Here is a 25,794-nt window from a genome sequence, read left to right on the forward strand (position 1 = left end):
GGGGAGCACAGTCTTTGGCTCCCAGTGCCTTGCTCGGGTGAGAACTCGGGCAGGTGCTGGGGGTAAGATTGGGTCGCCTCTGGCTTCGGCTGGAGGTGGCTTTTTGTCCCTGTTCCTCGCTGTGGCCTTTTGGCTCGGAGGGACGGGGAATGGTTTGGGGGACCCTTCTCCTTTTGGAGAGGGTTTCAAGAAGACCAGCATCCTAGTGCACTTTTTTTGTGGCACTTGTCACTTTTTTAAGCGCACTCGGGTTTTGTACACGAATTCGGGCTTTCGATAAAAAAAAAAAAATCTGTTCTTATCAGTTTAATATCTGATACGTCCCCTATCTGGGGACCATATATTAAATGGATTTTTAGAACAGGGAGATGGAAAAAGAGCTTGCTCTGTCCACTCCACGCATTGACCTGGTATTGCAGTATCTCCAGGACCGGTGCACCCCTTCTTTAATGCAGTTTCTAAAATCAGAAAGAATTGAATTCAATGCTTTTTGTTCATTTTGCTTGTTTGTCGGATTTTGGGATGGACTCTTTGGCTTTGCTTTTCTTCTCCTCATTGGATTTTTCATGTTAAAAGTTGCAGAAGCCAGATGACAAGCTCATTTTGGTTCAACTTCAGCAACTGTGCATTGCATTGCCATGTAATGTAATGTAATGCAATGCTATCTATCTAGCTCTCCCTCTATACTTCCTTTTGGATAAACAGACATATTAGGCAAGCATTTTGGAGCTTTCACCTAAATAACTACAGGTGGTGAGATAAGCTGCACAATATAATTGACCTTTCAGTATATTGTTGCACACACACCATCTATTTAGCAAATGCCCTTGTTATCAACAGCAGCCTTTTAAACTCACCTGAGCTAACAGGTATGTGAGCTGGTTACTCTGCTGCGCTTAAAATTTCTTTTTTGGTTTGCTACAATGCCTTTTCTGAAACGTTGTCTCCCTCTGCTGGAACACTGACTTCTTTCATTTAATGCCTGCAGACTATAAAAGAGAAAACCAACCCAAAAAGTTTGGTTGATTAGTCTGTGGCATTCTTTTAAACTGTTGCTTATGGCGGTCTCTGTGAGCTTCTCAGTGACATTCAGCCATCCAGGTATCCCGCCTGCAGTAGACGGAATGTGGCAATGGAACGCTGGCTGCGCGTGTCATAATAGGCTCTGAGCCTTTATATACCTGCGCACAGCAGCAGCCACCTTCAGTCTGCTGCTGGACAGCCAGCAGCAGCAGCAGCAGGAGAGGTAATTAATCAGCAACCCTCCTGCTAAGGGTAGACAGCTGCTCGTTCCACCCCCCCCCGCCTTAATTGGTTCTCCTCCCTTCCAACGGTGTTGAGGCGGGTGGGAACAGTAGGGGGTTGAGGGTACTGTGCTAAAAGAGGTGGAGTTATGCAGATCTAAAACGCGTGGATTGCAGCAGCAGCAAGCCGAAAAGTGCAGGCATGTGAGGGATCTAGAGGTTGACAGCATGTCTTCTTAACGGGAGTCCAGGTGGCCATCTCCACAAATGGACTTTTCAGAATCCTTGGGTGGCACCGTAGTCGGAAACCAATTCTGGTTATCGCTTCTCGGCCTTTTGGCTAAGATCAAGTGTAGTATCTGTTCTTATCAGTTTAATATCTGATACGTCCCCTATCTGGGGACCATATATTAAATGGATTTTTAGAACAGGGAGATGGAAAAAGAGCTTGCTCTGTCCACTCCACGCATTGACCTGGTATTGCAGTATCTCCAGGACCGGTGCACACCTTCTTTAATGCAGTTTCTAAAATCAGAAAGAATTGAATTCAATGCTTTTTGTTCATTTTGCTTGTTTGTCGGATTTTGGGATGGACTCTTTGGCTTTGCTTTTCTTCTCCTCATTGGATTTTTCATGTTAAAAGTTGCAGAAGCCAGATGACAAGCTCATTTTGGTTCAACTTCAGCAACTGTGCATTGCATTGCCATGTAATGTAATGTAATGCAATGCTATCTATCTAGCTCTCCCTCTATACTTCCTTTTGGATAAACAGACATATTAGGCAAGCATTTTGGAGCTTTCACCTAAATAACTACAGGTGGTGAGATAAGCTGCACAATATAATTGACCTTTCAGTATATTGTTGCACACACACCATCTATTTAGCAAATGCCCTTGTTATCAACAGCAGCCTTTTAAACTCACCTGAGCTAACAGGTATGTGAGCTGGTTACTCTGCTGCGCTTAAAATTTCTTTTTTGGTTTGCTACAATGCCTTTTCTGAAACGTTGTCTCCCTCTGCTGGAACACTGACTTCTTTCATTTAATGCCTGCAGACTATAAAAGAGAAACCAACCCAAAAAGTTTGGTTGATTAGTCTGTGGCATTCTTTTAAACTGTTGCTTATGGCGGTCTCTGTGAGCTTCTCAGTGACATTCAGCCATCCAGGTATCCCGCCTGCAGTAGACGGAATGTGGCAATGGAACGCTGGCTGCGCGTGTCATAATAGGCTCTGAGCCTTTATATACCTGCGCACAGCAGCAGCCACCTTCAGTCTGCTGCTGGACAGCCAGCAGCAGCAGCAGCAGGAGAGGTAATTAATCAGCAACCCTCCTGCTAAGGGTAGACAGCTGCTCGTTCCACCCCCCCCCCCCCCGCCTTAATTGGTTCTCCTCCCTTCCAACGGTGTTGAGGCGGGTGGGAACAGCCGGGGGTTGAGGGTACTGTGCTAAAAGAGGTGGAGTTATGCAGATCTAAAACGCGTGGATTGCAGCAGCAGCAAGCCGAAAAGTGCAGGCATGTGAGGGATCTAGAGGTTGACAGCATGTCTTCTTAACATGAGTCCAGGTGGCCATCTTCACAAATGGACTTTTCAGAATCCTTGGGTGGCACCGTAGTCGGAAACCAATTCTGGTTATCGCTTCTCGGCCTTTTGGCTAAGATCAAGTGTAGTATCTGTTCTTATCAGTTTAATATCTGATACGTCCCCTATCTGGGGACCATATATTAAATGGATTTTTAGAACAGGGAGATGGAAAAAGAGCTTGCTCTGTCCACTCCACGCATTGACCTGGTATTGCAGTATCTCCAGGACCGGTGCACCCCTTCTTTAATGCAGTTTCTAAAATCAGAAAGAATTGAATTCAATGCTTTTTGTTCATTTTGCTTGTTTGTCGGATTTTGGGATGGACTCTTTGGCTTTGCTTTTCTTCTCCTCATTGGATTTTTCATGTTAAAAGTTGCAGAAGCCAGATGACAAGCTCATTTTGGTTCAACTTCAGCAACTGTGCATTGCATTGCCATGTAATGTAATGTAATGCAATGCTATCTATCTAGCTCTCCCTCTATACTTCCTTTTGGATAAACAGACATATTAGGCAAGCATTTTGGAGCTTTCACCTAAATAACTACAGGTGGTGAGATAAGCTGCACAATATAATTGACCTTTCAGTATATTGTTGCACACACACCATCTATTTAGCAAATGCCCTTGTTATCAACAGCAGCCTTTTAAACTCACCTGAGCTAACAGGTATGTGAGCTGGTTACTCTGCTGCGCTTAAAATTTCTTTTTTGGTTTGCTACAATGCCTTTTCTGAAACGTTGTCTCCCTCTGCTGGAACACTGACTTCTTTCATTTAATGCCTGCAGACTATAAAAGAGAAACCAACCCAAAAAGTTTGGTTGATTAGTCTGTGGCATTCTTTTAAACTGTTGCTTATGGCGGTCTCTGTGAGCTTCTCAGTGACATTCAGCCATCCAGATATCCCGCCTGCAGTAGACGGAATGTGGCAATGGAACGCTGGCTGCGCGTGTCATAATAGGCTCTGAGCCTTTATATACCTGCGCACAGCAGCAGCCACCTTCAGTCTGCTGCTGGACAGCCAGCAGCAGCAGCAGCAGGAGAGGTAATTAATCAGCAACCCTCCTGCTAAGGGTAGACAGCTGCTCGTTCCACCCCCCCCCCCCGCCTTAATTGGTTCTCCTCCCTTCCAACGGTGTTGAGGCGGGTGGGAACAGCCGGGGGTTGAGGGTACTGTGCTAAAAGAGGTGGAGTTATGCAGATCTAAAACGCGTGGATTGCAGCAGCAGCAAGCCGAAAAGTGCAGGCATGTGAGGGATCTAGAGGTTGACAGCATGTCTTCTTAACGGGAGTCCAGGTGGCCATCTCCACAAATGGACTTTTCAGAATCCTTGGGTGGCACCGTAGTCGGAAACCAATTCTGGTTATCGCTTCTCGGCCTTTTGGCTAAGATCAAGTGTAGTATCTGTTCTTATCAGTTTAATATCTGATACGTCCCCTATCTGGGGACCATATATTAAATGGATTTTTAGAACAGGGAGATGGAAAAAGAGCTTGCTCTGTCCACTCCACGCATTGACCTGGTATTGCAGTATCTCCAGGACCGGTGCACCCCTTCTTTAATGCAGTTTCTAAAATCAGAAAGAATTGAATTCAATGCTTTTTGTTCATTTTGCTTGTTTGTCGGATTTTGGGATGGACTCTTTGGCTTTGCTTTTCTTCTCCTCATTGGATTTTTCATGTTAAAAGTTGCAGAAGCCAGATGACAAGCTCATTTTGGTTCAACTTCAGCAACTGTGCATTGCATTGCCATGTAATGTAATGTAATGCAATGCTATCTATCTAGCTCTCCCTCTATACTTCCTTTTGGATAAACAGACATATTAGGCAAGCATTTTGGAGCTTTCACCTAAATAACTACAGGTGGTGAGATAAGCTGCACAATATAATTGACCTTTCAGTATATTGTTGCACACACACCATCTATTTAGCAAATGCCCTTGTTATCAACAGCAGCCTTTTAAACTCACCTGAGCTAACAGGTATGTGAGCTGGTTACTCTGCTGCGCTTAAAATTTCTTTTTTGGTTTGCTACAATGCCTTTTCTGAAACGTTGTCTCCCTCTGCTGGAACACTGACTTCTTTCATTTAATGCCTGCAGACTATAAAAGAGAAAACCAACCCAAAAAGTTTGGTTGATTAGTCTGTGGCATTCTTTTAAACTGTTGCTTATGGCGGTCTCTGTGAGCTTCTCAGTGACATTCAGCCATCCAGGTATCCCGCCTGCAGTAGACGGAATGTGGCAATGGAACGCTGGCTGCGCGTGTCATAATAGGCTCTGAGCCTTTATATACCTGCGCACAGCAGCAGCCACCTTCAGTCTGCTGCTGGACAGCCAGCAGCAGCAGCAGCAGGAGAGGTAATTAATCAGCAACCCTCCTGCTAAGGGTAGACAGCTGCTCGTTCCACCCCCCCCCCCGCCTTAATTGGTTCTCCTCCCTTCCAACGGTGTTGAGGCGGGTGGGAACAGCCGGGGGTTGAGGGTACTGTGCTAAAAGAGGTGGAGTTATGCAGATCTAAAACGCGTGGATTGCAGCAGCAGCAAGCCGAAAAGTGCAGGTATGTGAGGGATCTAGAGGTTGACAGCATGTCTTCTTAACGGGAGTCCAGGTGGCCATCTCCACAAATGGACTTTTCAGAATCCTTGGGTGGCACCGTAGTCGGAAACCAATTCTGGTTATCGCTTCTCGGCCTTTTGGCTAAGATCAAGTGTAGTATCTGTTCTTATCAGTTTAATATCTGATACGTCCCCTATCTGGGGACCATATATTAAATGGATTTTTAGAACAGGGAGATGGAAAAAGAGCTTGCTCTGTCCACTCCACGCATTGACCTGGTATTGCAGTATCTCCAGGACCGGTGCACCCCTTCTTTAATGCAGTTTCTAAAATCAGAAAGAATTGAATTCAATGCTTTTTGTTCATTTTGCTTGTTTGTCGGATTTTGGGATGGACTCTTTGGCTTTGCTTTTCTTCTCCTCATTGGATTTTTCATGTTAAAAGTTGCAGAAGCCAGATGACAAGCTCATTTTGGTTCAACTTCAGCAACTGTGCATTGCATTGCCATGTAATGTAATGTAATGCAATGCTATCTATCTAGCTCTCCCTCTATACTTCCTTTTGGATAAACAGACATATTAGGCAAGCATTTTGGAGCTTTCACCTAAATAACTACAGGTGGTGAGATAAGCTGCACAATATAATTGACCTTTCAGTATATTGTTGCACACACACCATCTATTTAGCAAATGCCCTTGTTATCAACAGCAGCCTTTTAAACTCACCTGAGCTAACAGGTATGTGAGCTGGTTACTCTGCTGCGCTTAAAATTTCTTTTTTGGTTTGCTACAATGCCTTTTCTGAAACGTTGTCTCCCTCTGCTGGAACACTGACTTCTTTCATTTAATGCCTGCAGACTATAAAAGAGAAAACCAACCCAAAAAGTTTGGTTGATTAGTCTGTGGCATTCTTTTAAACTGTTGCTTATGGCGGTCTCTGTGAGCTTCTCAGTGACATTCAGCCATCCAGGTATCCCGCCTGCAGTAGACGGAATGTGGCAATGGAACGCTGGCTGCGCGTGTCATAATAGGCTCTGAGCCTTTATATACCTGCGCACAGCAGCAGCCACCTTCAGTCTGCTGCTGGACAGCCAGCAGCAGCAGCAGCAGGAGAGGTAATTAATCAGCAACCCTCCTGCTAAGGGTAGACAGCTGCTCGTTCCACCCCCCCCCCGCCTTAATTGGTTCTCCTCCCTTCCAACGGTGTTGAGGCGGGTGGGAACAGTAGGGGGTTGAGGGTACTGTGCTAAAAGAGGTGGAGTTATGCAGATCTAAAACGCGTGGATTGCAGCAGCAGCAAGCCGAAAAGTGCAGGCATGTGAGGGATCTAGAGGTTGACAGCATGTCTTCTTAACGGGAGTCCAGGTGGCCATCTCCACAAATGGACTTTTCAGAATCCTTGGGTGGCACCGTAGTCGGAAACCAATTCTGGTTATCGCTTCTCGGCCTTTTGGCTAAGATCAAGTGTAGTATCTGTTCTTATCAGTTTAATATCTGATACGTCCCCTATCTGGGGACCATATATTAAATGGATTTTTAGAACAGGGAGATGGAAAAAGAGCTTGCTCTGTCCACTCCACGCATTGACCTGGTATTGCAGTATCTCCAGGACCGGTGCACCCCTTCTTTAATGCAGTTTCTAAAATCAGAAAGAATTGAATTCAATGCTTTTTGTTCATTTTGCTTGTTTGTCGGATTTTGGGATGGACTCTTTGGCTTTGCTTTTCTTCTCCTCATTGGATTTTTCATGTTAAAAGTTGCAGAAGCCAGATGACAAGCTCATTTTGGTTCAACTTCAGCAACTGTGCATTGCATTGCCATGTAATGTAATGTAATGCAATGCTATCTATCTAGCTCTCCCTCTATACTTCCTTTTGGATAAACAGACATATTAGGCAAGCATTTTGGAGCTTTCACCTAAATAACTACAGGTGGTGAGATAAGCTGCACAATATAATTGACCTTTCAGTATATTGTTGCACACACACCATCTATTTAGCAAATGCCCTTGTTATCAACAGCAGCCTTTTAAACTCACCTGAGCTAACAGGTATGTGAGCTGGTTACTCTGCTGCGCTTAAAATTTCTTTTTTGGTTTGCTACAATGCCTTTTCTGAAACGTTGTCTCCCTCTGCTGGAACACTGACTTCTTTCATTTAATGCCTGCAGACTATAAAAGAGAAACCAACCCAAAAAGTTTGGTTGATTAGTCTGTGGCATTCTTTTAAACTGTTGCTTATGGCGGTCTCTGTGAGCTTCTCAGTGACATTCAGCCATCCAGATATCCCGCCTGCAGTAGACGGAATGTGGCAATGGAACGCTGGCTGCGCGTGTCATAATAGGCTCTGAGCCTTTATATACCTGCGCACAGCAGCAGCCACCTTCAGTCTGCTGCTGGACAGCCAGCAGCAGCAGCAGCAGGAGAGGTAATTAATCAGCAACCCTCCTGCTAAGGGTAGACAGCTGCTCGTTCCACCCCCCCCCCCCCGCCTTAATTGGTTCTCCTCCCTTCCAACGGTGTTGAGGCGGGTGGGAACAGCCGGGGGTTGAGGGTACTGTGCTAAAAGAGGTGGAGTTATGCAGATCTAAAACGCGTGGATTGCAGCAGCAGCAAGCCGAAAAGTGCAGGCATGTGAGGGATCTAGAGGTTGACAGCATGTCTTCTTAACGGGAGTCCAGGTGGCCATCTCCACAAATGGACTTTTCAGAATCCTTGGGTGGCACCGTAGTCGGAAACCAATTCTGGTTATCGCTTCTCGGCCTTTTGGCTAAGATCAAGTGTAGTATCTGTTCTTATCAGTTTAATATCTGATACGTCCCCTATCTGGGGACCATATATTAAATGGATTTTTAGAACAGGGAGATGGAAAAAGAGCTTGCTCTGTCCACTCCACGCATTGACCTGGTATTGCAGTATCTCCAGGACCGGTGCACCCCTTCTTTAATGCAGTTTCTAAAATCAGAAAGAATTGAATTCAATGCTTTTTGTTCATTTTGCTTGTTTGTCGGATTTTGGGATGGACTCTTTGGCTTTGCTTTTCTTCTCCTCATTGGATTTTTCATGTTAAAAGTTGCAGAAGCCAGATGACAAGCTCATTTTGGTTCAACTTCAGCAACTGTGCATTGCATTGCCATGTAATGTAATGTAATGCAATGCTATCTATCTAGCTCTCCCTCTATACTTCCTTTTGGATAAACAGACATATTAGGCAAGCATTTTGGAGCTTTCACCTAAATAACTACAGGTGGTGAGATAAGCTGCACAATATAATTGACCTTTCAGTATATTGTTGCACACACACCATCTATTTAGCAAATGCCCTTGTTATCAACAGCAGCCTTTTAAACTCACCTGAGCTAACAGGTATGTGAGCTGGTTACTCTGCTGCGCTTAAAATTTCTTTTTTGGTTTGCTACAATGCCTTTTCTGAAACGTTGTCTCCCTCTGCTGGAACACTGACTTCTTTCATTTAATGCCTGCAGACTATAAAAGAGAAAACCAACCCAAAAAGTTTGGTTGATTAGTCTGTGGCATTCTTTTAAACTGTTGCTTATGGCGGTCTCTGTGAGCTTCTCAGTGACATTCAGCCATCCAGGTATCCCGCCTGCAGTAGACGGAATGTGGCAATGGAACGCTGGCTGCGCGTGTCATAATAGGCTCTGAGCCTTTATATACCTGCGCACAGCAGCAGCCACCTTCAGTCTGCTGCTGGACAGCCAGCAGCAGCAGCAGCAGGAGAGGTAATTAATCAGCAACCCTCCTGCTAAGGGTAGACAGCTGCTCGTTCCACCCCCCCCCCCGCCTTAATTGGTTCTCCTCCCTTCCAACGGTGTTGAGGCGGGTGGGAACAGCCGGGGGTTGAGGGTACTGTGCTAAAAGAGGTGGAGTTATGCAGATCTAAAACGCGTGGATTGCAGCAGCAGCAAGCCGAAAAGTGCAGGTATGTGAGGGATCTAGAGGTTGACAGCATGTCTTCTTAACGGGAGTCCAGGTGGCCATCTCCACAAATGGACTTTTCAGAATCCTTGGGTGGCACCGTAGTCGGAAACCAATTCTGGTTATCGCTTCTCGGCCTTTTGGCTAAGATCAAGTGTAGTATCTGTTCTTATCAGTTTAATATCTGATACGTCCCCTATCTGGGGACCATATATTAAATGGATTTTTAGAACAGGGAGATGGAAAAAGAGCTTGCTCTGTCCACTCCACGCATTGACCTGGTATTGCAGTATCTCCAGGACCGGTGCACCCCTTCTTTAATGCAGTTTCTAAAATCAGAAAGAATTGAATTCAATGCTTTTTGTTCATTTTGCTTGTTTGTCGGATTTTGGGATGGACTCTTTGGCTTTGCTTTTCTTCTCCTCATTGGATTTTTCATGTTAAAAGTTGCAGAAGCCAGATGACAAGCTCATTTTGGTTCAACTTCAGCAACTGTGCATTGCATTGCCATGTAATGTAATGTAATGCAATGCTATCTATCTAGCTCTCCCTCTATACTTCCTTTTGGATAAACAGACATATTAGGCAAGCATTTTGGAGCTTTCACCTAAATAACTACAGGTGGTGAGATAAGCTGCACAATATAATTGACCTTTCAGTATATTGTTGCACACACACCATCTATTTAGCAAATGCCCTTGTTATCAACAGCAGCCTTTTAAACTCACCTGAGCTAACAGGTATGTGAGCTGGTTACTCTGCTGCGCTTAAAATTTCTTTTTTGGTTTGCTACAATGCCTTTTCTGAAACGTTGTCTCCCTCTGCTGGAACACTGACTTCTTTCATTTAATGCCTGCAGACTATAAAAGAGAAACCAACCCAAAAAGTTTGGTTGATTAGTCTGTGGCATTCTTTTAAACTGTTGCTTATGGCGGTCTCTGTGAGCTTCTCAGTGACATTCAGCCATCCAGGTATCCCGCCTGCAGTAGACGGAATGTGGCAATGGAACGCTGGCTGCGCGTGTCATAATAGGCTCTGAGCCTTTATATACCTGCGCACAGCAGCAGCCACCTTCAGTCTGCTGCTGGACAGCCAGCAGCAGCAGCAGCAGGAGAGGTAATTAATCAGCAACCCTCCTGCTAAGGGTAGACAGCTGCTCGTTCCACCCCCCCCCGCCTTAATTGGTTCTCCTCCCTTCCAACGGTGTTGAGGCGGGTGGGAACAGCCGGGGGTTGAGGTTACTGTGCTAAAAGAGGTGGAGTTATGCAGATCTAAAACGCGTGGATTGCAGCAGCAGCAAGCCGAAAAGTGCAGGCATGTGAGGGATCTAGAGGTTGACAGCATGTCTTCTTAACGGGAGTCCAGGTGGCCATCTCCACAAATGGAGTTTTCAGAATCCTTGGGTGGCACCGTAGTCGGAAACCAATTCTGGTTATCGCTTCTCGGCCTTTTGGCTAAGATCAAGTGTAGTATCTGTTCTTATCAGTTTAATATCTGATACGTCCCCTATCTGGGGACCATATATTAAATGGATTTTTAGAACAGGGAGATGGAAAAAGAGCTTGCTCTGTCCACTCCACGCATTGACCTGGTATTGCAGTATCTCCAGGACCGGTGCACCCCTTCTTTAATGCAGTTTCTAAAATCAGAAAGAATTGAATTCAATGCTTTTTGTTCATTTTGCTTGTTTGTCGGATTTTGGGATGGACTCTTTGGCTTTGCTTTTCTTCTCCTCATTGGATTTTTCATGTTAAAAGTTGCAGAAGCCAGATGACAAGCTCATTTTGGTTCAACTTCAGCAACTGTGCATTGCATTGCCATGTAATGTAATGTAATGCAATGCTATCTATCTAGCTCTCCCTCTATACTTCCTTTTGGATAAACAGACATATTAGGCAAGCATTTTGGAGCTTTCACCTAAATAACTACAGGTGGTGAGATAAGCTGCACAATATAATTGACCTTTCAGTATATTGTTGCACACACACCATCTATTTAGCAAATGCCCTTGTTATCAACAGCAGCCTTTTAAACTCACCTGAGCTAACAGGTATGTGAGCTGGTTACTCTGCTGCGCTTAAAATTTCTTTTTTGGTTTGCTACAATGCCTTTTCTGAAACGTTGTCTCCCTCTGCTGGAACACTGACTTCTTTCATTTAATGCCTGCAGACTATAAAAGAGAAACCAACCCAAAAAGTTTGGTTGATTAGTCTGTGGCATTCTTTTAAACTGTTGCTTATGGCGGACTCTGTGAGCTTCTCAGTGACATTCAGCCATCCAGGTATCCCGCCTGCAGTAGACGGAATGTGGCAATGGAACGCTGGCTGCGCGTGTCATAATAGGCTCTGAGCCTTTATATACCTGCGCACAGCAGCAGCCACCTTCAGTCTGCTGCTGGACAGCCAGCAGCAGCAGCAGCAGGAGAGGTAATTAATCAGCAACCCTCCTGCTAAGGGTAGACAGCTGCTCGTTCCACCCCCCCCCCGCCTTAATTGGTTCTCCTCCCTTCCAACGGTGTTGAGGCGGGTGGGAACAGCCGGGGGTTGAGGGTACTGTGCTAAAAGAGGTGGAGTTATGCAGATCTAAAACGCGTGGATTGCAGCAGCAGCAAGCCGAAAAGTGCAGGTATGTGAGGGATCTAGAGGTTGACAGCATGTCTTCTTAACGGGAGTCCAGGTGGCCATCTCCACAAATGGACTTTTCAGAATCCTTGGGTGGCACCGTAGTCGGAAACCAATTCTGGTTATCGCTTCTCGGCCTTTTGGCTAAGATCAAGTGTAGTATCTGTTCTTATCAGTTTAATATCTGATACGTCCCCTATCTGGGGACCATATATTAAATGGATTTTTAGAACAGGGAGATGGAAAAAGAGCTTGCTCTGTCCACTCCACGCATTGACCTGGTATTGCAGTATCTCCAGGACCGGTGCACCCCTTCTTTAATGCAGTTTCTAAAATCAGAAAGAATTGAATTCAATGCTTTTTGTTCATTTTGCTTGTTTGTCGGATTTTGGGATGGACTCTTTGGCTTTGCTTTTCTTCTCCTCATTGGATTTTTCATGTTAAAAGTTGCAGAAGCCAGATGACAAGCTCATTTTGGTTCAACTTCAGCAACTGTGCATTGCATTGCCATGTAATGTAATGTAATGCAATGCTATCTATCTAGCTCTCCCTCTATACTTCCTTTTGGATAAACAGACATATTAGGCAAGCATTTTGGAGCTTTCACCTAAATAACTACAGGTGGTGAGATAAGCTGCACAATATAATTGACCTTTCAGTATATTGTTGCACACACACCATCTATTTAGCAAATGCCCTTGTTATCAACAGCAGCCTTTTAAACTCACCTGAGCTAACAGGTATGTGAGCTGGTTACTCTGCTGCGCTTAAAATTTCTTTTTTGGTTTGCTACAATGCCTTTTCTGAAACGTTGTCTCCCTCTGCTGGAACACTGACTTCTTTCATTTAATGCCTGCAGACTATAAAAGAGAAACCAACCCAAAAAGTTTGGTTGATTAGTCTGTGGCATTCTTTTAAACTGTTGCTTATGGCGGTCTCTGTGAGCTTCTCAGTGACATTCAGCCATCCAGGTATCCCGCCTGCAGTAGACGGAATGTGGCAATGGAACGCTGGCTGCGCGTGTCATAATAGGCTCTGAGCCTTTATATACCTGCGCACAGCAGCAGCCACCTTCAGTCTGCTGCTGGACAGCCAGCAGCAGCAGCAGCAGGAGAGGTAATTAATCAGCAACCCTCCTGCTAAGGGTAGACAGCTGCTCGTTCCACCCCCCCCCCGCCTTAATTGGTTCTCCTCCCTTCCAACGGTGTTGAGGCGGGTGGGAACAGCCGGGGGTTGAGGGTACTGTGCTAAAAGAGGTGGAGTTATGCAGATCTAAAACGCGTGGATTGCAGCAGCAGCAAGCCGAAAAGTGCAGGCATGTGAGGGATCTAGAGGTTGACAGCATGTCTTCTTAACGGGAGTCCAGGTGGCCATCTCCACAAATGGACTTTTCAGAATCCTTGGGTGGCACCGTAGTCGGAAACCAATTCTGGTTATCGCTTCTCGGCCTTTTGGCTAAGATCAAGTGTAGTATCTGTTCTTATCAGTTTAATATCTGATACGTCCCCTATCTGGGGACCATATATTAAATGGATTTTTAGAACAGGGAGATGGAAAAAGAGCTTGCTCTGTCCACTCCACGCATTGACCTGGTATTGCAGTATCTCCAGGACCGGTGCACCCCTTCTTTAATGCAGTTTCTAAAATCAGAAAGAATTGAATTCAATGCTTTTTGTTCATTTTGCTTGTTTGTCGGATTTTGGGATGGACTCTTTGGCTTTGCTTTTCTTCTCCTCATTGGATTTTTCATGTTAAAAGTTGCAGAAGCCAGATGACAAGCTCATTTTGGTTCAACTTCAGCAACTGTGCATTGCATTGCCATGTAATGTAATGTAATGCAATGCTATCTATCTAGCTCTCCCTCTATACTTTCTTTTGGATAAACAGACATATTAGGCAAGCATTTTGGAGCTTTCACCTAAATAACTACAGGTGGTGAGATAAGCTGCACAATATAATTGACCTTTCAGTATATTGTTGCACACACACCATCTATTTAGCAAATGCCCTTGTTATCAACAGCAGCCTTTTAAACTCACCTGAGCTAACAGGTATGTGAGCTGGTTACTCTGCTGCGCTTAAAATTTCTTTTTTGGTTTGCTACAATGCCTTTTCTGAAACGCTGTCTCCCTCTGCTGGAACACTGACTTCTTTCATTTAATGCCTGCAGACTATAAAAGAGAAACCAACCCAAAAAGTTTGGTTGATTAGTCTGTGGCATTCTTTTAAACTGTTGCTTATGGCGGACTCTGTGAGCTTCTCAGTGACATTCAGCCATCCAGGTATCCCGCCTGCAGTAGACGGAATGTGGCAATGGAACGCTGGCTGCGCGTGTCATAATAGGCTCTGAGCCTTTATATACCTGCGCACAGCAGCAGCCACCTTCAGTCTGCTGCTGGACAGCCAGCAGCAGCAGCAGCAGGAGAGGTAATTAATCAGCAACCCTCCTGCTAAGGGTAGACAGCTGCTCGTTCCACCCCCCCCCCCGCCTTAATTGGTTCTCCTCCCTTCCAACGGTGTTGAGGCGGGTGGGAACAGCCGGGGGTTGAGGGTACTGTGCTAAAAGAGGTGGAGTTATGCAGATCTAAAACGCGTGGATTGCAGCAGCAGCAAGCCGAAAAGTGCAGGCATGTGAGGGATCTAGAGGTTGACAGCATGTCTTCTTAACGGGAGTCCAGGTGGCCATCTCCACAAATGGACTTTTCAGAATCCTTGGGTGGCACCGTAGTCGGAAACCAATTCTGGTTATCGCTTCTCGGCCTTTTGGCTAAGATCAAGTGTAGTATCTGTTCTTATCAGTTTAATATCTGATACGTCCCCTATCTGGGGACCATATATTAAATGGATTTTTAGAACAGGGAGATGGAAAAAGAGCTTGCTCTGTCCACTCCACGCATTGACCTGGTATTGCAGTATCTCCAGGACCGGTGCACCCCTTCTTTAATGCAGTTTCTAAAATCAGAAAGAATTGAATTCAATGCTTTTTGTTCATTTTGCTTGTTTGTCGGATTTTGGGATGGACTCTTTGGCTTTGCTTTTCTTCTCCTCATTGGATTTTTCATGTTAAAAGTTGCAGAAGCCAGATGACAAGCTCATTTTGGTTCAACTTCAGCAACTGTGCATTGCATTGCCATGTAATGTAATGTAATGCAATGCTATCTATCTAGCTTTCCCTCTATACTTCCTTTTGGATAAACAGACATATTAGGCAAGCATTTTGGAGCTTTCACCTAAATAACTACAGGTGGTGAGATAAGCTGCACAATATAATTGACCTTTCAGTATATTGTTGCACACACACCATCTATTTAGCAAATGCCCTTGTTATCAACAGCAGCCTTTTAAACTCACCTGAGCTAACAGGTATGTGAGCTGGTTACTCTGCTGCGCTTAAAATTTCTTTTTTGGTTTGCTACAATGCCTTTTCTGAAACGTTGTCTCCCTCTGCTGGAACACTGACTTCTTTCATTTAATGCCTGCAGACTATAAAAGAGAAACCAACCCAAAAAGTTTGGTTGATTAGTCTGTGGCATTCTTTTAAACTGTTGCTTATGGCGGTCTCTGTGAGCTTCTCAGTGACATTCAGCCATCCAGGTATCCCGCCTGCAGTAGACGGAATGTGGCAATGGAACGCTGGCTGCGCGTGTCATAATAGGCTCTGAGCCTTTATATACCTGCGCACAGCAGCAGCCACCTTCAGTCTCCTGCTGGACAGCCAGCAGCAGCAGCAGCAGCAGGAGAGGTAATTAATCAGCAACCCTCCTGCTAAGGGTAGACAGCTGCTCGTTCCACCCCCCCCCCCCCGCCTTAATTGGTTCTCCTCCCTTCCAACGGTGTTGAGGCGGGTGGGAACAGCCGGGGGTTGAGGGTACTGTGCTAAAAGAGGTGGAGTTATGCAGATCTAAAACGCGTGGATTGCAGCAGCAGCAAGCCGAAAAGTGCAGGCATGTGAGGGATCTAGAGGTTGACAGCATGTCTTCTTAACGGGAGTCCAGGTGGCCATCTCCACAAATGGACTTTTCAGAATCCTTGGGTGGCACCGTAGTCGGAAACCAATTCTGGTTATCGCTTCTCGGCCTTTTGGCTAAGATCAAGTGTAGTATCTGTTCTTATCAGTTTAATATCTGATACGTCCCCTATCTGGGGACCATATATTAAATGGATTTTTAGAACAGGGAGATGGAAAAAGAGCTTGCTCTGTCCACTCCACGCATTGACCTGGTATTGCAGTATCTCCAGGACCGGTGCACCCCTTCTTTAATGCAGTTTCTAAAATCAGAAAGAATTGAATTCAATGCTTTTTGTTCATTTTGCTTGTTTGTCGGATTTTGGGATGGACTCTTTGGCTTTGCTTTTCTTCTCCTCATTGGATTTTTCATGTTAAAAGTTGCAGAAGCCAGATGACAAGCTCATTTTGGTTCAACTTCAGCAACTGTGCATTGCATTGCCATGTAAAGTAATGTAATGCAGTGCTATCTATCTAGCTCTCCCTCTATACTTCCTTTTGGATAAACAGACATATTAGGCAAGCATTTTGGAGCTTTCACCTAAATAACTACAGGTGGTGAGATAAGCTGCACAATATAATTGACCTTTCAGTATATTGTTGCACACACACCATCTATTTAGCAAATGCCCTTGTTATCAACAGCAGCCTTTTAAACTCACCTGAGCTAACAGGTATGTGAGCTGGTTACTCTGCTGCGCTTAAAATTTCTTTTTTGGTTTGCTACAATGCCTTTTCTGAAATGTTGTCTCCCTCTGCTGGAACACTGACTTCTTTCATTTAATGCCTGCAGACTATAAAAGAGAAACCAACCCAAAAAGTTTGGTTGATTAGTCTGTGGCATTCTTTTAAACTGTTGCTTATGGCGGTCTCTGTGAGCTTCTCAGTGACATTCAGCCATCCAGGTATCCCGCCTGCAGTAGACGGAATGTGGCAATGGAACGCTGGCTGCGCGTGTCATAATAGGCTCTGAGCCTTTATATACCTGCGCACAGCAGCAGCCACCTTCAGTCTGCTGCTGGACAGCCAGCAGCAGCAGCAGCAGGAGAGGTAATTAATCAGCAACCCTCCTGCTAAGGGTAGACAGCTGCTCGTTCCACCCCCCCCCCGCCTTAATTGGTTCTCCTCCCTTCCAACGGTGTTGAGGCGGGTGGGAACAGCCGGGGGTTGAGGGTACTGTGCTAAAAGAGGTGGAGTTATGCAGATCTAAAACGCGTGGATTGCAGCAGCAGCAAGCCGAAAAGTGCAGGCATGTGAGGGATCTAGAGGTTGACAGCATGTCTTCTTAACGGGAGTCCAGGTTGCCATCTCCACAAATGGACTTTTCAGAATCCTTGGGTGGCACCGTAGTCGGAAACCAATTCTGGTTATCGCTTCTCAGCCTTTTGGCTAAGATCAAGTGTAGTATCTGTTCTTATCAGTTTAATATCTGATACGTCCCCTATCTGGGGACTATATATTAAATGGATTTTTAGAACAGGGAGATGGAAAAAGAGCTTGCTCTGTCCACTCCACGCATTGACCTGGTATTGCAGTATCTCCAGGACCGGTGCACCCCTTCTTTAATGCAGTTTCTAAAATCAGAAAGAATTGAATTCAATGCTTTTTGTTCATTTTGCTTGTTTGTCGGATTTTGGGATGGACTCTTTGGCTTTGCTTTTCTTCTCCTCATTGGATTTTTCATGTTAAAAGTTGCAGAAGCCAGATGACAAGCTCATTTTGGTTCAACTTCAGCAACTGTGCATTGCATTGCCATGTAATGTAATGTAATGCAATGCTATCTATCTAGCTCTCCCTCTATACTTCCTTTTGGATAAACAGACATATTAGGCAAGCATTTTGGAGCTTTCACCTAAATAACTACAGGTGGTGAGATAAGCTGCACAATATAATTGACCTTTCAGTATATTGTTGCACACACACCATCTATTTAGCAAATGCCCTTGTTATCAACAGCAGCCTTTTAAACTCACCTGAGCTAACAGGTATGTGAGCTGGTTACTCTGCTGCGCTTAAAATTTCTTTTTTGGTTTGCTACAATGCCTTTTCTGAAACGTTGTCTCCCTCTGCTGGAACACTGACTTCTTTCATTTAATGCCTGCAGACTATAAAAGAGAAACCAACCCAAAAAGTTTGGTTGATTAGTCTGTGGCATTCTTTTAAACTGTTGCTTATGGCGGTCTCTGTGAGCTTCTCAGTGACATTCAGCCATCCAGGTATCCCGCCTGCAGTAGACGGAATGTGGCAATGGAACGCTGGCTGCGCGTGTCATAATAGGCTCTGAGCCTTTATATACCTGCGCACAGCAGCAGCCACCTTCAGTCTGCTGCTGGACAGCCAGCAGCAGCAGCAGCAGGAGAGGTAATTAATCAGCAACCCTCCTGCTAAGGGTAGACAGCTGCTCGTTCCACTCCCCCCCCCGCCTTAATTGGTTCTCCTCCCTTCCAACGGTGTTGAGGCGGGTGGGAACAGCCGGGGGTTGAGGGTACTGTGCTAAAAGAGGTGGAGTTATGCAGATCTAAAACGCGTGGATTGCAGCAGCAGCAAGCCGAAAAGTGCAGGCATGTGAGGGATCTAGAGGTTGACAGCATGTCTTCTTAACGGGAGTCCAGGTGGCCATCTCCACAAATGGACTTTTCAGAATTCTTGGGTGGCACCGTAGTCGGAAACCAATTCTGGTTATCGCTTCTCGGCCTTTTGGCTAAGATCAAGTGTAGTATCTGTTCTTATCAGTTTAATATCTGATACGTCCCCTATCTGGGGACCATATATTAAATGGATTTTTAGAACAGGGAGATGGAAAAAGAGCTTGCTCTGTCCACTCCACGCATTGACCTGGTATTGCAGTATCTCCAGGACCGGTGCACCCCTTCTTTAATGCAGTTTCTAAAATCAGAAAGAATTGAATTCAATGCTTTTTGTTCATTTTGCTTGTTTGTCGGATTTTGGGATGGACTCTTTGGCTTTGCTTTTCTTCTCCTCATTGGATTTTTCATGTTAAAAGTTGCAGAAGCCAGATGACAAGCTCATTTTGGTTCAACTTCAGCAACTGTGCATTGCATTGCCATGTAATGTAATGTAATGCAATGCTATCTATCTAGCTCTCCCTCTATACTTCCTTTTGGATAAACAGACATATTAGGCAAGCATTTTGGAGCTTTCACCTAAATAACTACAGGTGGTGAGATAAGCTGCACAATATAATTGACCTTTCAGTATATTGTTGCACACACACCATCTATTTAGCAAATGCCCTTGTTATCAACAGCAGCCTTTTAAACTCACCTGAGCTAACAGGTATGTGAGCTGGTTACTCTGCTGCGCTTAAAATTTCTTTTTTGGTTTGCTACAATGCCTTTTCTGAAACGTTGTCTCCCTCTGCTGGAACACTGACTTCTTTCATTTAATGCCTGCAGACTATAAAAGAGAAACCAACCCAAAAAGTTTGGTTGATTAGTCTGTGGCATTCTTTTAAACTGTTGCTTATGGCGGTCTCTGTGAGCTTCTCAGTGACATTCAGCCATCCAGGTATCCCGCCTGCAGTAGACGGAATGTGGCAATGGAACGCTGGCTGCGCATGTCATAATAGGCTCTGAGCCTTTATATACCTGCGCACAGCAGCAGCCACCTTCAGTCTGCTGCTGGACAGCCAGCAGCAGCAGCAGCAGGAGAGGTAATTAATCAGCAACCCTCCTGCTAAGGGTAGACAGCTGCTCGTTCCACCCCCCCCCCCCCCCCGCCTTAATTGGTTCTCCTCCCTTCCAACGGTGTTGAGGCGGGTGGGAACAGCCGGGGGTTGAGGGTACTGTGCTAAAAGAGGTGGAGTTATGCAGATCTAAAACGCGTGGATTGCAGCAGCAGCAAGCCGAAAAGTGCAGGCATGTGAGGGATCTAGAGGTTGACAGCATGTCTTCTTAACGGGAGTCCAGGTGGCCATCTCCACAAATGGACTTTTCAGAATCCTTGGGTGGCACCGTAGTCGGAAACCAATTCTGGTTATCGCTTCTCGGCCTTTTGGCTAAGATCAAGTGTAGTATCTGTTCTTATCAGTTTAATATCTGATACGTCCCCTATCTGGGGACCATATATTAAATGGATTTTTAGAACAGGGAGATGGAAAAAGAGCTTGCTCTGTCCACTCCACGCATTGACCTGGTATTGCAGTATCTCCAGGACCGGTGCACCCCTTCTTTAATGCAGTTTCTAAAATCAGAAAGAATTGAATTCAATGCTTTTTGTTCATTTTGCTTGTTTGTCGGATTTTGGGATGGACTCTTTGGCTTTGCTTTTCTTCTCCTCATTGGATTTTTCATGTTAAAAGTTGCAGAAGCCAGATGACAAGCTCATTTTGGTTCAACTTCAGCAACTGTGCATTGCATTGCCATGTAATGTAATGTAATGCAATGCTATCTATCTAGCTCTCCCTCTATACTTCCTTTTGGATAAACAGACATATTAGGCAAGCATTTTGGAGCTTTCACCTAAATAACTACAGGTGGTGAGATAAGCTGCACAATATAATTGACCTTTCAGTATATTGTTGCACACACACCATCTATTTAGCAAATGCCCTTGTTATCAACAGCAGCCTTTTAAACTCACCTGAGCTAACAGGTATGTGAGCTGGTTACTCTGCTGCGCTTAAAATTTCTTTTTTGGTTTGCTACAATGCCTTTTCTGAAACGTTGTCTCCCTCTGCTGGAACACTGACTTCTTTCATTTAATGCCTGCAGACTATAAAAGAGAAACCAACCCAAAAAGTTTGGTTGATTAGTCTGTGGCATTCTTTTAAACTGTTGCTTATGGCGGTCTCTGTGAGCTTCTCAGTGACATTCAGCCATCCAGGTATCCCGCCTGCAGTAGACGGAATGTGGCAATGGAACGCTGGCTGCGCGTGTCATAATAGGCTCTGAGCCTTTATATACCTGCGCACAGCAGCAGCCACCTTCAGTCTGCTGCTGGACAGCCAGCAGCAGCAGCAGCAGGAGAGGTAATTAATCAGCAACCCTCCTGCTAAGGGTAGACAGCTGCTCGTTCCACCCCCCCCCCGCCTTAATTGGTTCTCCTCCCTTCCAACGGTGTTGAGGCGGGTGGGAACAGCCGGGGGTTGAGGGTACTGTGCTAAAAGAGGTGGAGTTATGCAGATCTAAAACGCGTGGATTGCAGCAGCAGCAAGCCGAAAAGTGCAGGCATGTGAGGGATCTAGAGGTTGACAGCATGTCTTCTTAACGGGAGTCCAGGTGGCCATCTCCACAAATGGACTTTTCAGAATCCTTGGGTGGCACCGTAGTCGGAAACCAATTCTGGTTATCGCTTCTCGGCCTTTTGGCTAAGATCAAGTGTAGTATCTGTTCTTATCAGTTTAATATCTGATACGTCCCCTATCTGGGGACCATATATTAAATGGATTTTTAGAACAGGGAGATGGAAAAAGAGCTTGCTCTGTCCACTCCACGCATTGACCTGGTATTGCAGTATCTCCAGGACCGGTGCACCCCTTCTTTAATGCAGTTTCTAAAATCAGAAAGAATTGAATTCAATGCTTTTTGTTCATTTTGCTTGTTTGTCGGATTTTGGGATGGACTCTTTGGCTTTGCTTTTCTTCTCCTCATTGGATTTTTCATGTTAAAAGTTGCAGAAGCCAGATGACAAGCTCATTTTGGTTCAACTTCAGCAACTGTGCATTGCATTGCCATGTAATGTAATGTAATGCAATGCTATCTATCTAGCTCTCCCTCTATACTTCCTTTTGGATAAACAGACATATTAGGCAAGCATTTTGGAGCTTTCACCTAAATAACTACAGGTGGTGAGATAAGCTGCACAATATAATTGACCTTTCAGTATATTGTTGCACACACACCATCTATTTAGCAAATGCCCTTGTTATCAACAGCAGCCTTTTAAACTCACCTGAGCTAACAGGTATGTGAGCTGGTTACTCTGCTGCGCTTAAAATTTCTTTTTTGGTTTGCTACAATGCCTTTTCTGAAACGTTGTCTCCCTCTGCTGGAACACTGACTTCTTTCATTTAATGCCTGCAGACTATAAAATAGAAACCAACCCAAAAAGTTTGGTTGATTAGTCTGTGGCATTCTTTTAAACTGTTGCTTATGGCGGTCTCTGTGAGCTTCTCAGTGACATTCAGCCATCCAGGTATCCCGCCTGCAGTAGACGGAATGTGGCAATGGAACGCTGGCTGCGCGTGTCATAATAGGCTCTGAGCCTTTATATACCTGCGCACAGCAGCAGCCACCTTCAGTCTGCTGCTGGACAGCCAGCAGCAGCAGCAGCAGGAGAGGTAATTAATCAGCAACCCTCCTGCTAAGGGTAGACAGCTGCTCGTTCCACCCCCCCCCCCCCGCCTTAATTGGTTCTCCTCCCTTCCAACGGTGTTGAGGCGGGTGGGAACAGCCGGGGGTTGAGGGTACTGTGCTAAAAGAGGTGGAGTTATGCAGATCTAAAACGCGTGGATTGCAGCAGCAGCAAGCCGAAAAGTGCAGGCATGTGAGGGATCTAGAGGTTGACAGCATGTCTTCTTAACGGGAGTCCAGGTGGCCATCTCCACAAATGGACTTTTCAGAATCCTTGGGTGGCACCGTAGTCGGAAACCAATTCTGGTTATCGCTTCTCGGCCTTTTGGCTAAGATCAAGTGTAGTATCTGTTCTTATCAGTTTAATATCTGATACGTCCCCTATCTGGGGACCATATATTAAATGGATTTTTAGAACAGGGAGATGGAAAAAGAGCTTGCTCTGTCCACTCCACGCATTGACCTGGTATTGCAGTATCTCCAGGACCGGTGCACCCCTTCTTTAATGCAGTTTCTAAAATCAGAAAGAATTGAATTCAATGCTTTTTGTTCATTTTGCTTGTTTGTCGGATTTTGGGATGGACTCTTTGGCTTTGCTTTTCTTCTCCTCATTGGATTTTTCATGTTAAAAGTTGCAGAAGCCAGATGACAAGCTCATTTTGGTTCAACTTCAGCAACTGTGCATTGCATTGCCATGTAATGTAATGTAATGCAATGCTATCTATCTAGCTCTCCCTCTATACTTCCTTTTGGATAAACAGACATATTAGGCAAGCATTTTGGAGCTTTCACCTAAATAACTACAGGTGGTGAGATAAGCTGCACAATATAATTGACCTTTCAGTATATTGTTGCACACACACCATCTATTTAGCAAATGCCCTTGTTATCAACAGCAGCCTTTTAAACTCACCTGAGCTAACAGGTATGTGAGCTGGTTACTCTGCTGCGCTTAAAATTTCTTTTTTGGTTTGCTACAATGCCTTTTCTGAAACGTTGTCTCCCTCTGCTGGAACACTGACTTCTTTCATTTAATGCCTGCAGACTATAAAAGAGAAACCAACCCAAAAAGTTTGGTTGATTAGTCTGTGGCATTATTTTAAACTGTTGCTTATGGCGGTCTCTGTGAGCTTCTCAGTGACATTCAGCCATCCAGGTATCCCGCCTGCAGTAGACGGAATGTGGCAATGGAACGCTGGCTGCGCGTGTCATAATAGGCTCTGAGCCTTTATATACCTGCGCACAGCAGCAGCCACCTTCAGTCTGCTGCTGGACAGCCAGCAGCAGCAGGAGAGGTAATTAATCAGCAACCCTCCTGCTAAGGGTAGACAGCTGCTCGTTCCACCCCCCCCCCCCCCGCCTTAATTGGTTCTCCTCCCTTCCAACGGTGTTGAGGCGGGTGGGAACAGCCGGGGGTTGAGGGTACTGTGCTAAAAGAGGTGGAGTTATGCAGATCTAAAACGCGTGGATTGCAGCAGCAGCAAGCCGAAAAGTGCAGGCATGTGAGGGATCTAGAGGTTGACAGCATGTCTTCTTAACGGGAGTCCAGGTGGCCATCTCCACAAATGGACTTTTCAGAATCCTTGGGTGGCACCGTAGTCGGAAACCAATTCTGGTTATCGCTTCTCGGCCTTTTGGCTAAGATCAAGTGTAGTATCTGTTCTTATCAGTTTAATATCTGATACGTCCCCTATCTGGGGACCATATATTAAATGGATTTTTAGAACAGGGAGATGGAAAAAGAGCTTGCTCTGTCCACTCCACGCATTGACCTGGTATTGCAGTATCTCCAGGACCGGTGCACCCCTTCTTTAATGCAGTTTCTAAAATCAGAAAGAATTGAATTCAATGCTTTTTGTTCATTTTGCTTGTTTGTCGGATTTTGGGATGGACTCTTTGGCTTTGCTTTTCTTCTCCTCATTGGATTTTTCATGTTAAAAGTTGCAGAAGCCAGATGACAAGCTCATTTTGGTTCAACTTCAGCAACTGTGCATTGCATTGCCATGTAATGTAATGTAATGCAATGCTATCTATCTAGCTCTCCCTCTATACTTCCTTTTGGATAAACAGACATATTAGGCAAGCATTTTGGAGCTTTCACCTAAATAACTACAGGTGGTGAGATAAGCTGCACAATATAATTGACCTTTCAGTATATTGTTGCACACACACCATCTATTTAGCAAATGCCCTTGTTATCAACAGCAGCCTTTTAAACTCACCTGAGCTAACAGGTATGTGAGCTGGTTACTCTGCTGCGCTTAAAATTTCTTTTTTGGTTTGCTACAATGCCTTTTCTGAAACGTTGTCTCCCTCTGCTGGAACACTGACTTCTTTCATTTAATGCCTGCAGACTATAAAAGAGAAACCAACCCAAAAAGTTTGGTTGATTAGTCTGTGGCATTCTTTTAAACTGTTGCTTATGGCGGTCTCTGTGAGCTTCTCAGTGACATTCAGCCATCCAGGTATCCCGCCTGCAGTAGACGGAATGTGGCAATGGAACGCTGGCTGCGCGTGTCATAATAGGCTCTGAGCCTTTATATACCTGCGCACAGCAGCAGCCACCTTCAGTCTGCTGCTGGACAGCCAGCAGCAGCAGGAGAGGTAATTAATCAGCAACCCTCCTGCTAAGGGTAGACAGCTGCTCGTTCCACCCCCCCCCCCCCCCGCCTTAATTGGTTCTCCTCCCTTCCAACGGTGTTGAGGCGGGTGGGAACAGCCGGGGGTTGAGGGTACTGTGCTAAAAGAGGTGGAGTTATGCAGATCTAAAACGCGTGGATTGCAGCAGCAGCAAGCCGAAAAGTGCAGGCATGTGAGGGATCTAGAGGTTGACAGCATGTCTTCTTAACGGGAGTCCAGGTGGCCATCTCCACAAATGGACTTTTCAGAATCCTTGGGTGGCACCGTAGTCGGAAACCAATTCTGGTTATCGCTTCTCGGCCTTTTGGCTAAGATCAAGTGTAGTATCTGTTCTTATCAGTTTAATATCTGATACGTCCCCTATCTGGGGACCATATATTAAATGGATTTTTAGAACAGGGAGATGGAAAAAGAGCTTGCTCTGTCCACTCCACGCATTGACCTGGTATTGCAGTATCTCCAGGACCGGTGCACCCCTTCTTTAATGCAGTTTCTAAAATCAGAAAGAATTGAATTCAATGCTTTTTGTTCATTTTGCTTGTTTGTCGGATTTTGGGATGGACTCTTTGGCTTTGCTTTTCTTCTCCTCATTGGATTTTTCATGTTAAAAGTTGCAGAAGCCAGATGACAAGCTCATTTTGGTTCAACTTCAGCAACTGTGCATTGCATTGCCATGTAATGTAATGTAATGCAATGCTATCTATCTAGCTCTCCCTCTATACTTCCTTTTGGATAAACAGACATATTAGGCAAGCATTTTGGAGCTTTCACCTAAATAACTACAGGTGGTGAGATAAGCTGCACAATATAATTGACCTTTCAGTATATTGTTGCACACACACCATCTATTTAGCAAATGCCCTTGTTATCAACAGCAGCCTTTTAAACTCACC

The 25,794-nt window shown here is 45.1% G+C and overlaps 20 non-coding genes across 20 annotated transcripts; all 20 read left to right on the plus strand.

Annotated features, from left to right (window-relative positions):
- The first annotated feature begins 259 nt into the window (after positions 1–259).
- LOC141216790 (U2 spliceosomal RNA) lies at positions 260–444 on the plus strand. The gene has a single exon (XR_012285798.1). It is a non-coding gene; the product is annotated as a U2 spliceosomal RNA (small nuclear RNA).
- A 1,120-nt stretch (positions 445–1,564) lies between these two features.
- On the plus strand, positions 1,565–1,755 carry LOC141216355 (U2 spliceosomal RNA). The gene has a single exon (XR_012285391.1). It is a non-coding gene; the product is annotated as a U2 spliceosomal RNA (small nuclear RNA).
- Positions 1,756–2,879: 1,124 nt separating this feature from the next.
- Positions 2,880–3,070, plus strand: LOC141217297 (U2 spliceosomal RNA). The gene has a single exon (XR_012286164.1). It is a non-coding gene; the product is annotated as a U2 spliceosomal RNA (small nuclear RNA).
- A 1,122-nt stretch (positions 3,071–4,192) lies between these two features.
- Positions 4,193–4,383, plus strand: LOC141217298 (U2 spliceosomal RNA). Its single transcript, XR_012286165.1, has one exon. It is a non-coding gene; the product is annotated as a U2 spliceosomal RNA (small nuclear RNA).
- Positions 4,384–5,505: 1,122 nt separating this feature from the next.
- Positions 5,506–5,696, plus strand: LOC141217300 (U2 spliceosomal RNA). The gene has a single exon (XR_012286166.1). It is a non-coding gene; the product is annotated as a U2 spliceosomal RNA (small nuclear RNA).
- A 1,121-nt stretch (positions 5,697–6,817) lies between these two features.
- On the plus strand, positions 6,818–7,008 carry LOC141217301 (U2 spliceosomal RNA). The gene has a single exon (XR_012286167.1). It is a non-coding gene; the product is annotated as a U2 spliceosomal RNA (small nuclear RNA).
- Positions 7,009–8,131: 1,123 nt separating this feature from the next.
- Positions 8,132–8,322, plus strand: LOC141217302 (U2 spliceosomal RNA). Its single transcript, XR_012286168.1, has one exon. It is a non-coding gene; the product is annotated as a U2 spliceosomal RNA (small nuclear RNA).
- Positions 8,323–9,444: 1,122 nt separating this feature from the next.
- Positions 9,445–9,635, plus strand: LOC141217303 (U2 spliceosomal RNA). Its single transcript, XR_012286169.1, has one exon. It is a non-coding gene; the product is annotated as a U2 spliceosomal RNA (small nuclear RNA).
- Positions 9,636–10,754: 1,119 nt separating this feature from the next.
- LOC141217304 (U2 spliceosomal RNA) lies at positions 10,755–10,945 on the plus strand. The gene has a single exon (XR_012286170.1). It is a non-coding gene; the product is annotated as a U2 spliceosomal RNA (small nuclear RNA).
- Positions 10,946–12,065: 1,120 nt separating this feature from the next.
- LOC141217305 (U2 spliceosomal RNA) lies at positions 12,066–12,256 on the plus strand. Its single transcript, XR_012286171.1, has one exon. It is a non-coding gene; the product is annotated as a U2 spliceosomal RNA (small nuclear RNA).
- A 1,120-nt stretch (positions 12,257–13,376) lies between these two features.
- LOC141217306 (U2 spliceosomal RNA) lies at positions 13,377–13,567 on the plus strand. Its single transcript, XR_012286172.1, has one exon. It is a non-coding gene; the product is annotated as a U2 spliceosomal RNA (small nuclear RNA).
- Positions 13,568–14,688: 1,121 nt separating this feature from the next.
- Positions 14,689–14,879, plus strand: LOC141217307 (U2 spliceosomal RNA). The gene has a single exon (XR_012286173.1). It is a non-coding gene; the product is annotated as a U2 spliceosomal RNA (small nuclear RNA).
- Positions 14,880–16,005: 1,126 nt separating this feature from the next.
- Positions 16,006–16,196, plus strand: LOC141217309 (U2 spliceosomal RNA). Its single transcript, XR_012286175.1, has one exon. It is a non-coding gene; the product is annotated as a U2 spliceosomal RNA (small nuclear RNA).
- Positions 16,197–17,316: 1,120 nt separating this feature from the next.
- On the plus strand, positions 17,317–17,507 carry LOC141216269 (U2 spliceosomal RNA). Its single transcript, XR_012285309.1, has one exon. It is a non-coding gene; the product is annotated as a U2 spliceosomal RNA (small nuclear RNA).
- A 1,121-nt stretch (positions 17,508–18,628) lies between these two features.
- LOC141217310 (U2 spliceosomal RNA) lies at positions 18,629–18,819 on the plus strand. The gene has a single exon (XR_012286176.1). It is a non-coding gene; the product is annotated as a U2 spliceosomal RNA (small nuclear RNA).
- Positions 18,820–19,945: 1,126 nt separating this feature from the next.
- On the plus strand, positions 19,946–20,136 carry LOC141217311 (U2 spliceosomal RNA). Its single transcript, XR_012286177.1, has one exon. It is a non-coding gene; the product is annotated as a U2 spliceosomal RNA (small nuclear RNA).
- A 1,120-nt stretch (positions 20,137–21,256) lies between these two features.
- LOC141217312 (U2 spliceosomal RNA) lies at positions 21,257–21,447 on the plus strand. Its single transcript, XR_012286178.1, has one exon. It is a non-coding gene; the product is annotated as a U2 spliceosomal RNA (small nuclear RNA).
- Positions 21,448–22,570: 1,123 nt separating this feature from the next.
- Positions 22,571–22,761, plus strand: LOC141217313 (U2 spliceosomal RNA). The gene has a single exon (XR_012286179.1). It is a non-coding gene; the product is annotated as a U2 spliceosomal RNA (small nuclear RNA).
- A 1,118-nt stretch (positions 22,762–23,879) lies between these two features.
- On the plus strand, positions 23,880–24,070 carry LOC141217314 (U2 spliceosomal RNA). Its single transcript, XR_012286180.1, has one exon. It is a non-coding gene; the product is annotated as a U2 spliceosomal RNA (small nuclear RNA).
- A 1,119-nt stretch (positions 24,071–25,189) lies between these two features.
- On the plus strand, positions 25,190–25,380 carry LOC141217315 (U2 spliceosomal RNA). The gene has a single exon (XR_012286181.1). It is a non-coding gene; the product is annotated as a U2 spliceosomal RNA (small nuclear RNA).
- Positions 25,381–25,794: the final 414 nt, after the last annotated feature.

This window comes from Phyllobates terribilis, unplaced genomic scaffold (assembly GCF_046119375.1).
Source record: "Phyllobates terribilis strain yellow unplaced genomic scaffold, ASM4611937v1 Scaffold_236__1_contigs__length_3049075, whole genome shotgun sequence".
Lineage (NCBI taxonomy): Eukaryota > Metazoa > Chordata > Amphibia > Anura > Dendrobatidae > Phyllobates > Phyllobates terribilis.